This window comes from Apis mellifera, linkage group LG1, assembly GCF_003254395.2.
Source record: "Apis mellifera strain DH4 linkage group LG1, Amel_HAv3.1, whole genome shotgun sequence".
Taxonomy (NCBI): Eukaryota; Metazoa; Arthropoda; class Insecta; order Hymenoptera; family Apidae; genus Apis; species Apis mellifera.
This window is the reverse complement of record NC_037638.1, coordinates 8500718-8512752: the sequence shown is the minus strand read 5'-3', so window position 1 is coordinate 8512752 and position 12035 is coordinate 8500718. Positions and strand designations below refer to the sequence as shown.

General features: G+C 44.2%; 1 protein-coding gene across 9 annotated transcripts in view; it reads right to left on the bottom strand.

Moving 5' to 3' along the window:
* Positions 1-12035, bottom strand: part of LOC408602 (MKL/myocardin-like protein 2) — a 285759-nt gene that overhangs the window by 20259 nt on the left and 253465 nt on the right. The window lies entirely within an intron of this gene.

The window sequence follows — 12035 nt, the reverse complement described above, 5'->3', positions numbered from 1 at the left end:
TTTCAATTTCGTCCTATTATTTTTGATTAATTGGAAAGCGTGTTAACGAAACGAGTACAAAGTTCTCTATATCTAATTAATCATCTCGACACAGATGGACACGTTTTGCATCATCATCTCGCTTTGTGACTCGTGAATAAATCATATCGTGGAAATAATCTATTTTCAAATAGAAAAGCTCTTCGAAATAGATTTCGACCGATTTTTTTTCTTCTTTTTTTTTTAACTTCCTCGTAAACGATTCGTTAAGCCAAACGTGACTAGGCGTGTTGCAAAACAAAAATAATTCCTCGGAAGAAGAATGGGCGATGCGTGGAAGAAGAATAATAACGAGAAGCATTTTGAGCACGTTTTGATTTACTCGCCGCGCGTAATGTCCCTGTGTTTTCTTAGACAACTAACGGCACGTAAGAAGAAGAAGAAGAAGAAGAAACGATAGCGGTAATAAAATAATTTTTAAATCTAAAAGAAGGCGGGTAAGAAAATAGAAAAAAAAAAGAAAGGAAAATAATTTGAAAACACTCGGGGAACGTTTCGACAAAGTTACAAGCGAGAGAAAAAAAAGGGAAATGATTGCTCTTCGAGCCTCTTCTTTAACCCACACGATATGATTTACGCGGCAATGAGAAACGGGAATAAAAACAGCGGCGTTTGTTTAGAAAATAATCGCCTTCTTCGTGCGTCGGAACAGGTGAGCGCTTTCGAAATCTATTACGCATACGCCTTGTGTTTTTCTAAGCCGCGATTAATCGAGTCGATTTAATACCACCGTCGTCGCATCGCAACACATTTCAATGGTGTAACCGGCCTGTAAGACAAACATTTTTTTTAAAGCGGGGCATAAAATGTTATACGTGAATTCTCCGAATGCTATCTCGTGCATGGGTTTCAAGAAACTGCCGATGAAGCGATAAAAATATGCCGTTTGAAAGAAAAAAGTTCCACGAATAGTTGTTGCATCGGGGACAGTTTGTCCGTCACCAGAGCGGACTAATTAAAATTCGAGGGAGCGCGTTGCGAATTTATCGGTTGAATTTTTCACCGACGCATTTCCCGCCATTGTTCGTTGGCCAGTTGTGCGCGCAGCTGGACGCATGCGTCAATCAGTCGTTCTTATGCAAAATGACAAGTTTCTGGTTAATTTCCGAAAATGGATCTAAAAAAAAATACCGAAACGATACATCGAAAGCTTACTAAATCGGTATAATATTCCTCTGTGATATCAATTCTTCATCAAGTTTATTACTTTTCACTCATCGTATAGGTTAGGTTATCAACTCGTATTGAAGGGCGCATGCGCTAGCTTCCATCAATCGAATTGTTCATAATGAAAAGCTTCTAGTTAAAAAGTGGAGTTTAATATCGATCGTTCAACTTTTGAAATATCAAAAGTTACGAAACCGTGCCTCCTCCTCCTCCTCCTTCCTTCTCTAACAAAGTTTATTCACCGCTTTTCATTTTACTATCGCGTATAGGTTAGGTACAACCCGTATCCGTTGAACGGTATTAAGGAAGAGACATCGTTCTCTTACCAACGATAATAAATAACCGTGGCCGGTTATGCTCGGCCGTCGGCTATCTGAATCGATGGAACGAGAATTGATGATGCTTCGAAGACACACCGAGTTGCTCGACTTCTCCGTAACTCCCTTATAACTGATCGCTCGTTCACCGATTCACTCCGCTAACTGCTACAGCTGCTACATTATAACTTCGTAAAGAAACGATAACAAACAACCCCCCTCTCCAACCGTTATGGTGAAACGGCGAGTCGCGGGGTAGAGGTAATCTCTTCGAAAATACGCGTTTGGCTCGAGCAATTAGACGCATAAGTCGAGGCAAACCTCGTAAATCATTTATCCCGAGAGGGACATTTTATTCGAAAGATCCTCCGGGGGACAGACGATCAAATTTGCTGGAAACAAATTATTCCCCTAAGTTTTACAATCCTTTTAAACTCCTTTAAATCATCGCGCTCCACCCAGTAGAACTATCATTAGACATCCATATCCATTCCAAGCATTCCTTATAATATAATTCGAATTTCGAAAATGACATCTTCAATCTTGACACTAGAGTTCAACATTCATAAATTCCAACTTTGTTTTTCCAGATATTTAAAAAGAAAAAAGTCTCCTAATTATTAAATAAATTTCTTCTGAGGGGAATAATTCTAATCGAGAAGACGTGATCGCTCCATTCAATAGAATTATCATTACACATCCATATCCATTCCAAGCATTCCTTATAATATAATTCGAATTTCGAAAATCTTGACATCAGACATTCAACATTCACAAGTTCCAATCTCGTTTTTCCATCAGATATTAAAAAAACAAAAAGAAAAAAGTCTCCTAATTATTGAATAAATTTCTTTTGAGGGGAATAATTCTAAGAGATGTGGTCGCTCCATTCAATAGAATTATCATTACACATCCATATCCATTCCAAACATTCCTTATAATATAATTCGAATTTCGAAAATCTTGACACCAGACATTCAACATTCATAAATTCCAATTTCGTTTTTCCATCAAATATTAAAAAACAAAAAGAAAAAAGTTTCCTAATTATTAAATAAATTTCTTGTGAGGGGAATAATTTTAGGAGATGTGGTCGCTCCACCCAGTAGAACTATCATTACACATCCATATCCATTCCAAGCATTCCTTATAATATAATTCGAATTTCGAAAATGACATCTTCAATCTTGATACCAGAGTTCAACATTCATAAATTCCAATAAATCATAACATTCATAAATTCCTCGTTTTTCCATCAGATATTAAAAAACAAAAAGAAAAAAGTATTCTAATTATTGAATAAATTTCTTGTGAGGGGAAGATAATTCTAGTCGAGGAGGAGACGTGGTCGGTTAATTTTTATAAGTAAATCTATCGTAGTCCAGGAGAGAGAATCGGCGAAGAGAATCACGAGTCAATCTCTGCCTTTTGTCGGCTCGTCTCGCGTGCACAACCTCGTGCAACGGTCGCGAATCGCTTTTATAGGCGAGCACCGCGTATACACCGACCACTCATATATGTACCCTTGTGTGTACATTAGCTATACGCGAGCTTTAACGCGGCGTTAGCACGCTCCGCCTACCGGCTACGCCTTCTAATCGATGTGCGCACTTGTCTTTCGTAACGCTTCTCTTCCTCTCCTCTCCTCCAACACGCCGTTTTCTTTTTTTTTCCCTCCCTCCCTCCCTCCCCTGCGCGCATACCGGGGGAGAAACACACAGTTCCATCATCTTTTTTACACGGGGCAACCGTCGTTCCACCCTGGTGGCCCGGGCCCCAGAAGTTGAACGGGCAAGTGTTTACGCAAACGGAGGAAGCGTTGCAACCGAGGATTGATTATGTGGTTAGATCCTTTCTGTACGCCAACTTCATCTATTTTCTTTTTTTTCCTTTTTTTAGACGAGGAGACTGGTCGACCACTTTCTTCACCGCTCGGATCTTTCGCTGCCTCACGTGGTATGAATTTGTTAAATTCTTTGTTCTTTCTATTTTAATATAATCACTTTTAATAATTGTATTGTTTTATACAGGTGATCCAGGATGAGGAAGAGTTTTTCGTTAGCTATTTCGAATCTTGATTCTTTTAATTCTTTTAAAATTTCTTGCATGGAGGAGGAAGTAAATGCGAATCATTATATTTTGTACAAAAGTGTTAAACATTTGAACTCTCTGTGCAATCTGTTACCTAATCGTAACCACAATCTACACAAATATTCAAAGTAAATTAAATTTCGAAGAAAGCATTATCATACGCATGGATATCGTGTAAAAACAAACTTGGAAGTTGCAAGATCGAAGAAAAAAAAAAAATCAAGCGTTTTCGCAGAAAACATTCCTTTCTCCCTTCCTAACCCATGCGGAAAAAACACGAGGCATCCATATTCCCTGGTTACGACCCACGCAAAACTTCTCGTACTCGAACTCGGGGAAAACGCAAGTTTTGTTTCGTCGTAGAACGAAACGAAAAGTTCCCCTGTCGAGGGAAACTCCCTGTCAATTCTCTCGCGTCATAAATACGTCGACCGTTCCGTCGACCGAGGGTTAATTAAACCTCGTGTTGTACCGAAGGGAACGGTTCCCTCTCGATCCTCCCTAAAAGCGGCGAAAAAGAAGAAAACGCAAGGAGAACGAATCACGAAGAGGAAAGAAGTCATACTCTCTCGAGAATAAGAATAAGAATAGGAAGAAGAAAAAAGTGGCACGAAAAGTCGAGTGGAACGGCAACGTAGCAGCAGTAGTCTGGCAATAGGTGTCTGGTGGCGAGAGAGGGGCGAGAGGACACCCGCCGATTGATATAACGCTACGATTTGCGTAATATACGCTCACCCGTAAAGCTCTCGGTGATTTATCCCGGTAAATAAATAGATTTCGGTGTTGTTAACCCCGTTTCCAGCGGAGGGAAGTAGAGGGGGAGGGATCAACGCGTGTCTTCTTACGCACGGCGGTTGCTCCTCTCGCGGTGGCGTGCAGTCTGCACGCGTTCCCTATCCGATATACGCGTGTGGTGCAACGTCCTGTGGGTCGTGGGAGGAGCGGAGAGGAGAAGGCGAGGGATTAAAAATACTGGAATAGGAGGCTGCAGCGGAGGAAAAAAACGCGAGAGAGAGCTAACGGGGAAAAAAAGAGATGTATAGGGAGATGGTGATATTTCAGAATTTTTGGGGAGGATTTACGAGCGACAGACGCCACCACGGCGATGACTCGGATCCACCACCATCAAGGGTATCAAGGGATCGTCGGGCGCATCTCGATCTTAATTGCCTCTCCACGGTGAAACAATCTACGGATTAAGGGGGAGGGGAGCGGATCCGCGCTTCTTCTTCGAGGCGAAACACGCGCTGGTTGACGTTTATGAGGTTCGTTCACGTCGAATGATCGCGTCGCCGATTGGACGACGATGCTTAGCCTCGAGGCGTTGAATTTCGGTCGAATTAAAAAAAGAAGAAAAGCTGTGTCTCTCTTTTAATAGACACGGGTTCAACGGCCTTGCGTATTCTTCCAATACTTCTTTTCCTTCGAAAAGAATCTCCATTTATTGTCTCCTGATTGCAAACGATTCGAAAATCGTCGAACATACATGAATTTGATGCAATTCATACTCTCTCCAATAAAACGAAATGGTTCGATCGTTAAGGTATTCTAAGCTAAATCCGAATAATCCCCGATAGAAGACAAGAAGGGAACTTCCCCGTTACCTGTGTTATGGTAATTACTACACGTGTAAAGCGTGTGCTCCCGCCGGAGCTCATTGGCATTGTTTCAAGAGTATTGTCGTTCGTTTACTATCATGCCGGTAAATCAACGTTTTTACGGCGGCACGCACCTGCCGCACTAAAACGTTGCTGGTTCGATACACCTCTATGCGTCCTATGGGCGAAAGTTGGCCCCGAACGCATATTAATCGGCAAGTCACGCGAAACGAATCGACAGAAAGCGTCCCGCTGTACGTTAAGCCGGGGACAAGACGAACGAATTCCTGCCCGCGAGACAGCCAACCCGTTTTCACTTTTTGGTAATTAGCCGATTACACGCCACGCATGCTTTCTTCCGTTTTTTTTTTCGTGAAGCGAATCCATCGCTTTCCCGAAAATCGATTTCGATTTGCATCGATAATGAATTTCGTGGATATGGAAGCACGAGCGTGTAATAAAGGAAAATTAAAAGGAAAAAGAATTTATTATCTGCTTCTTAAATCGTGTAAAAAGAGTAAAGTAAGATTAAGAAGAATTCAAGAAAACGAAACGTGAAAATTAATCAGGATTATCGGCGCGATAATTCTCAACGTCGTATCGAAAACAAGGATACTCTCTTCCTGGTATGCACGGTATATAATCGTGAATTGACTGCGTGCAATCGTGTCTTCCCTTCCACGAATATATATCTCCAAATGCCTGATGTTTTCGAAGCGTGTCCGGGGGCCGAAAATAACCCGGGAGAATCGGAGTGTCTCGGTTACGTCTGATTCCCAAACACGAGCACGGCACGAGTCGGTCGTTGATGAAGCGTTTTATTCTTAGAATGAACATCGGGTGTTGGAAAAACAGCGTAAAAACGACAGGTATATTACAGGGGAAACACAATACGGGAGCTTAAATATACACAAGGGGGCCTTTCGAGGCGACGAAAACGAAGTTCACGCTTTTGCGCCTAAATGAGTGAATCATCCCCACGAAAATTGGAATCTTTTTTATTTGTTATCCTTGGCCCCCTCCTTCTTTCCGATATCGACTCGATTATTATTCGCATATTCATCCTCTCTCGAATGATATCATCGTTGATACAGAAGAAGAAGAAGAAAGAAGGGATGCATACACGCACGTAGAAGAGAATTTATGCAGTTCGAAGTTACGTGAAACCCGCAACGGAGTCTTTAATTCCACGGCGAGGCTTCCATCGAAGCCGGGGAAAACACGGTTCATAAAAGCGGCTTTGTATGCATCCCGTACACCCACGTGCCTACTCAACCTCGCTCTCCTCTCCTTTCCTCCTTCCCCTCCGCGGAGCGGGCAACGTGGATGCTGCCATCCCTCCAGGTGAAACCGTTTCCTGTGTCGCAAGCCACTTCTCTCTCTCCTCTCTTTTCGCCTCTGCCTCTTGTTTTCTTTCGACCTCTCCTCGAGAATACCATTATACATTGTATTTTCCCAACTCTCCTTGGATCTCCTTCCTTTCTCTCGCCTTTCTCCTTCCTCCGTTGCGCAAACTCCTCTTTCCCTTCTTCTTCTTCTTCTTCATCATCATCATCATTATCATTATCATCGTCCTCTCTTTTCACCAAAAACACGTCGTTATTTTGTAAGCAAACCCGAAATCCCACAATTCCACGTTAATAACGCATGTTTATTATCGCCCTGTTTTCCCTTGCGACACACGACGAGGAAGAAACGACGATCTCTCCTCTTCCCATCGTTTCTCTCCGCTCTCTCTCTCTCTCTCTCTCTTTCGCGGCTCGGCAATATATCTGGCCGGCGTGGGCGGCCCACGTGGGTTTGACAGCTAAGCCCACGGAAACTGGTTACACCCACAAGCGCGCAGGTCGCGTCGGGAAGAGGCACACGCCAGGTAGGCGCGTTCACCGGGCGTCGTCGCTGACACCGGCGATCTTCCCTCGTCGCGGACACGTGGCGTATCAAGCCCCACACACACACCGCGTTTAACGAGTGTCCAAAGTTTTACATCACACTCCTCCCCTTCGTGATCTTTCTCACGAAATACTGAAATTACTTAGAGCATCTTAAGAGACGACTCTCCTCAAGTTTGACTCGACTTTTTTAAAATTGAAAAATATATAATCGAATACACGAATCTGTATTTCCACGATCGAATCGGTCAGCGTTCCGGGATGTTGGTAAGCGTGGGTAAACTGGCATGTCCAACGCAAAGAAGGCACGTACGCATTTTTTCCTCCCTTCTCCCTCCCTCCCTCTCGTTTCGACCACCTCCCGCCACCATCCACCACCATCCCCTCGCCCATCGTGCCCACCGCATCGAGCACACACCTTCGCGGACAATTAATTTACCTCACGGCGGAGGTATATAGCCCGGAGAGTGTATCGCGAGCTTTACAGGCGTAGCTTGCTGCCGGCCATCCAGAAATGGAGTTGGTTTCGCCGGTTAAGATACGATCGGGCACACATCCTCGCCGCAACCGCGTCGAGAAAAACGCCATAACTTCGAGTCGTATATGGCGGCAATGCACAGGTGCATGCCACCGTGCATCTACCTTCCCCCCGTCCCCTCCGTCCCCTCCTCCTCCTTCGGCCCCCACCGCCGCATCCAGCCACCCCTTCTTCGTGGACCCCTTTTCTCCTCTCCTCGTCGATCGTCAGGAATCAGTCCTCCCGTCATCGTCGTAGTCCTCGTCGTCGTCCACGTCGATCGAACGCGCGTGCAGAATGTCAATTGTTCCTCTCTCTCTCTCTGTCCCCTCCCTTCTCGTTTCGCTTGTTTTCTTTTCCCCTCTGTTTTTCGCGCTCCGATCCGGCTCTCCGGCTCCTCTCCTCCCTCCCTCCCTCGACGAGTGACGGGAGGCGCAGGCCGGGCCCGAACTCTTTTCCAATCTATGATCGTAGGAAGAGGCTGGGTGGGACGCGGGGTTTCGAGGCGAGCGGAACGAAAATGGTGGAGAACGGTTCGTTCGTCGGATAAGAAGGTTTCTTAGAGAAGGTTTCTCGATATTCGTGGCGATTTGAAATGATCGGCTTTGAGTAGATGTAATTAGCAAGTGATAGATTTTGGGGATAATTGTACAAGTCGAAATTTCAAAAGAATGATTCAGCTTCTACGAATTGGAAAATTCCACGTATTCTTTTGCAGTTCTAGATACGAATATATGACTAATCTCCTTATTAAATCTCGGATATTTATGCAAAATAAAATTTGCACGAACTTGTGTACATAATTTTAAATCTTTATATCGTATAAAGCTCGAAAAAAAAAAAAGAGAAGAAGAATTTATTTCTTTCCTTCGATTAACAAGATCATCTTCTCGATTCCTCCCAATCGTTTCGATCATCCTCTCGCCGCAAAACCAATATTTCGACTCGAGGCATCGTAAATATAACTCTCCCTCTCTCGCTCCACGTCCTTTACCCCTTCTATTATCCACTCTCCGTGACGGGCGGCCGCCGGTGCCATTGCTCGGTTGCCAAAGACGAGTGGTAACGAGCCGGTAAAAAATAATTAGTATGTCCGTCGACTCGTTGCTTCTAGAAATAGACCGGTCCGCATAATCGGCCGCCGATTCCGAGACCGCTTTGGAAACCTGCCGCCGCCGCCGCCGCCGCCGTGGCTTTTGCCTCGAGTCCTCTCGCGAGGTGATACCTCGTCGTCCGTGTGTGCGCGGACCAGCACGCGAGCGCTTTCCTCTTCGGCTACGCGAGGGAATTCGCGAGATAAGGGCGCGCAACACGGCCGTCTCGGTTGGGACGCGAGCTCGTTATATCAACGGTTACGCGACACCTGGGCTGACGTTTATTAACCGGCCATCGAGATAATGATCTCTTATTAGCCGGGGGATCGAGTGAATAGCGCGGCCATCCTCTCGTAACGGGGGTAAATTACCCCCCCCTCCCTCTCTTGGAGGTAAACGTTTCTCCGTTTTATTCGTCAACGCGTTGTTCAATGATATCGTGGAATACACGCGGTTCGAGGAAAAATTGTCAATCTTCTAGTTCCTTTTAGTAAGCTTTTTAACGAGTTATTCTGCTATAGAGATAAGCTAAAGCAATATAATTTATTAGTTACACGGTGATAAACGTGGATAGAAATATATATATATATATAATCACGCTTAGGAAATTAAATTTTCAATATCAATTAATGTTTATACTTAACGAGAAATTTTTCTTATCAATTTCATTAATCTATCTCGCGACTAATATAAGCGATCGAGCAAATATGATATACATATTATCCATTTTTTACCATTGAAAATAATTTTTTCAGGGAGCGAAACAATCTCGGTTGAAAAGAGGAGGCGACGAAAGAGGTTGTCGAAAGGAGCGTTCCGCGGACTTCATCGCGACGCGTGTCGCGAACACTGGCTGCTCTCCTCTCTCTCTCTCTCTCTGTCGCTTTCTCTCCCCCGTTCGAGCACGCGGTGAGAGTTGAATTTATGAATGAACGAAGCGAAGGGCGAGCGTGGGCTCGCCCACGCGCTTTATCATAATCGGAACCTCCTAGGCCTAGTCACGCCTGCCTGCCATAATGTGGCCGGGCATAGGAGCAAGGTTGAAGCGCTGGCAACAGAGTTTTCGAGGCGATGGACGAACGGAATGAATGGAACAGCGACCCATTCACCGATTGCGAGACCGCAATCCCTCCCCCGCCGAGGGAATCAATGCCTCTCCTATTCTAATTTATTCGAGGATCGCGAACGTGTCGTCGCGCCACAGGGAGTTGGGGATCCTTCCGTTTATCGGCCGACCCACTCTCCACGAGTTGCTCTTCCTGAACACGTTCCACGCCGTGCCGATGGAAAGAAGCGTGAATGAACGAAGGGCACGCGTGGGCGATCGCTGATGAAATCGACGCTTTCCATCGTTTTCCCTCGATTGAACGAGATCAAGATATTCGAGAACTATTCAACGTTTTTCGTTGTTGCGAAAGAGGGACCTTCTTTAGGAAGGTATTGGGCGTTTTTTAATGACACGCTTCGAAGAGAGAAAGGAGTTATTAGTTTGTAAATCTGAAATGAATCTTTAACTTTCTTGATGATTAATTATTGGAGATTCTTGGAGTAAACTTGAATTAAAAGGATTAGATATATTAATGAGGATGGATGGGGATATTCAGTTTCGAAAATAATGGATTTGTTATAGAAGATGTGAAAAAGAAAGAAAAACAACAGGTTGCATCACGTTCGATCGATCCGAAACTGCATAAAATTGCCTGGCATTTGAATATTGACGTGGGTGTTGGATGATTTACGAATCTAATTTTGCATCGCGAAGGTCGTAATGTTTCGATCGACGAGATAAAGATCGGTTGCGACACGTCGCGAAATCACCCCGGATCCATCAGTAAACAAAGAAAAATGCAATTCCTCGCCAATTATCTTATATAATGATATCTGAACTGCAACTGGAATTTTCAAAACTGGATTTACATCGCGCGTTATTCCATATCTTTGACCAACGAAAAGAGGAAAAGTACCAATTTTTTATATTTTTCAAGGAAACACATTCCATGAAGAATCGTTTCGAAGGATAATCGTAGCAATAAATAATGGACTAGTCCCTCGAATTGCAAGGAGGAGAAAAAAAAAATATCGAGGAATTCCATCGAGGGAGGTGACAGTTGAACGCGAGGATGAATAATAATAAACGGTTGCACGGTTTTCGAGACAATGTACGCGATCCCACACAGGAATTTCAAGTGTTTCGACTAACGAGCGATTTGCATGGAACAACGAACACCAACGAGAAGGAACCAGAGAGCGAACCAGTTTCGAGTCGGATACATTCGTAACTCTTTGGACGCGCGTAACCCGACAGGGGCTCGAGACCTCCTCCCTCCCCCCCTTTCTGTACCCTCGTTCCTCATCCTCGATACGGCGAAGCGAAAATACGCTAATTACGGTTTGAAACTCCCGCGTTACGACCCCTGCCTCGAGACGTTCCATTATCCAACTTGGCTCCGTTCGAAGGCTACATCTTGTAATTACGCCGATCACCATCTCGCTCGATACCATCTTATTCGGCTTAGCCGGTTGCAACGAAATTACAACCGCCTCTCGAAGGGATAATCCTCGAGAAATGGATTTAAGAACGATAGGAATTACGGATGGATTTATCGTATCTTCGAATTCTCTCGAGAGAGAAAAAAGAGAGCTCGCTCGCTTTTCGAGAATTATAAAAGTTTCGAGAATTATATTTTTCCAAATGGAAGTAAGAGTTGGACTGATGGAGTGATGATTAATTGTTCTTAATATATATATACACCGTCATAGAGAATTTTTAATTTTGTTAAAAGAAGGAGAAAAATTACTTAGAGAGATTCTTGTTCTTGGACGAATTTTTTTTCGAATTGTTTATCGAGAAATCGCCGCGTTATAATCACGGGATCTAAGTAAACCCTATCGACGATTATAAAAAGGAAGTAGTTTCTCAGAGGTTGAGTCGGTTAATTCGTTACTTATTTCCGCGATTCTCCCTATTCATTCCTTCGAGTCCAAGTTTTTTGCCAGGACGTTGCACGCCGATTTTCCCCTGTTTTCCCGCGTGCGTGAACCGGGACTCGCGTCGACTCGCACCGGGTTTCCTAGGAACGCGTCTATCGTCGACAATTATCGCAACCAACCGACAGGTGGATGGGATTGCAACGCGGAAAGAGACGGAGCGGAGGGGGAGGGGCAGAAAAAGAGCATTTCCGTCAGACAATTTCATTCTCTCCACCATTTGTCTTCTCTCAATCCTTCGAATGCGAAATAATCCTCCAACTGTTGAGTTTGATCGTGAAAACGAGACATCAGCGGATTTATTCACAGATTCGTGAAATCAAGAAGTATAT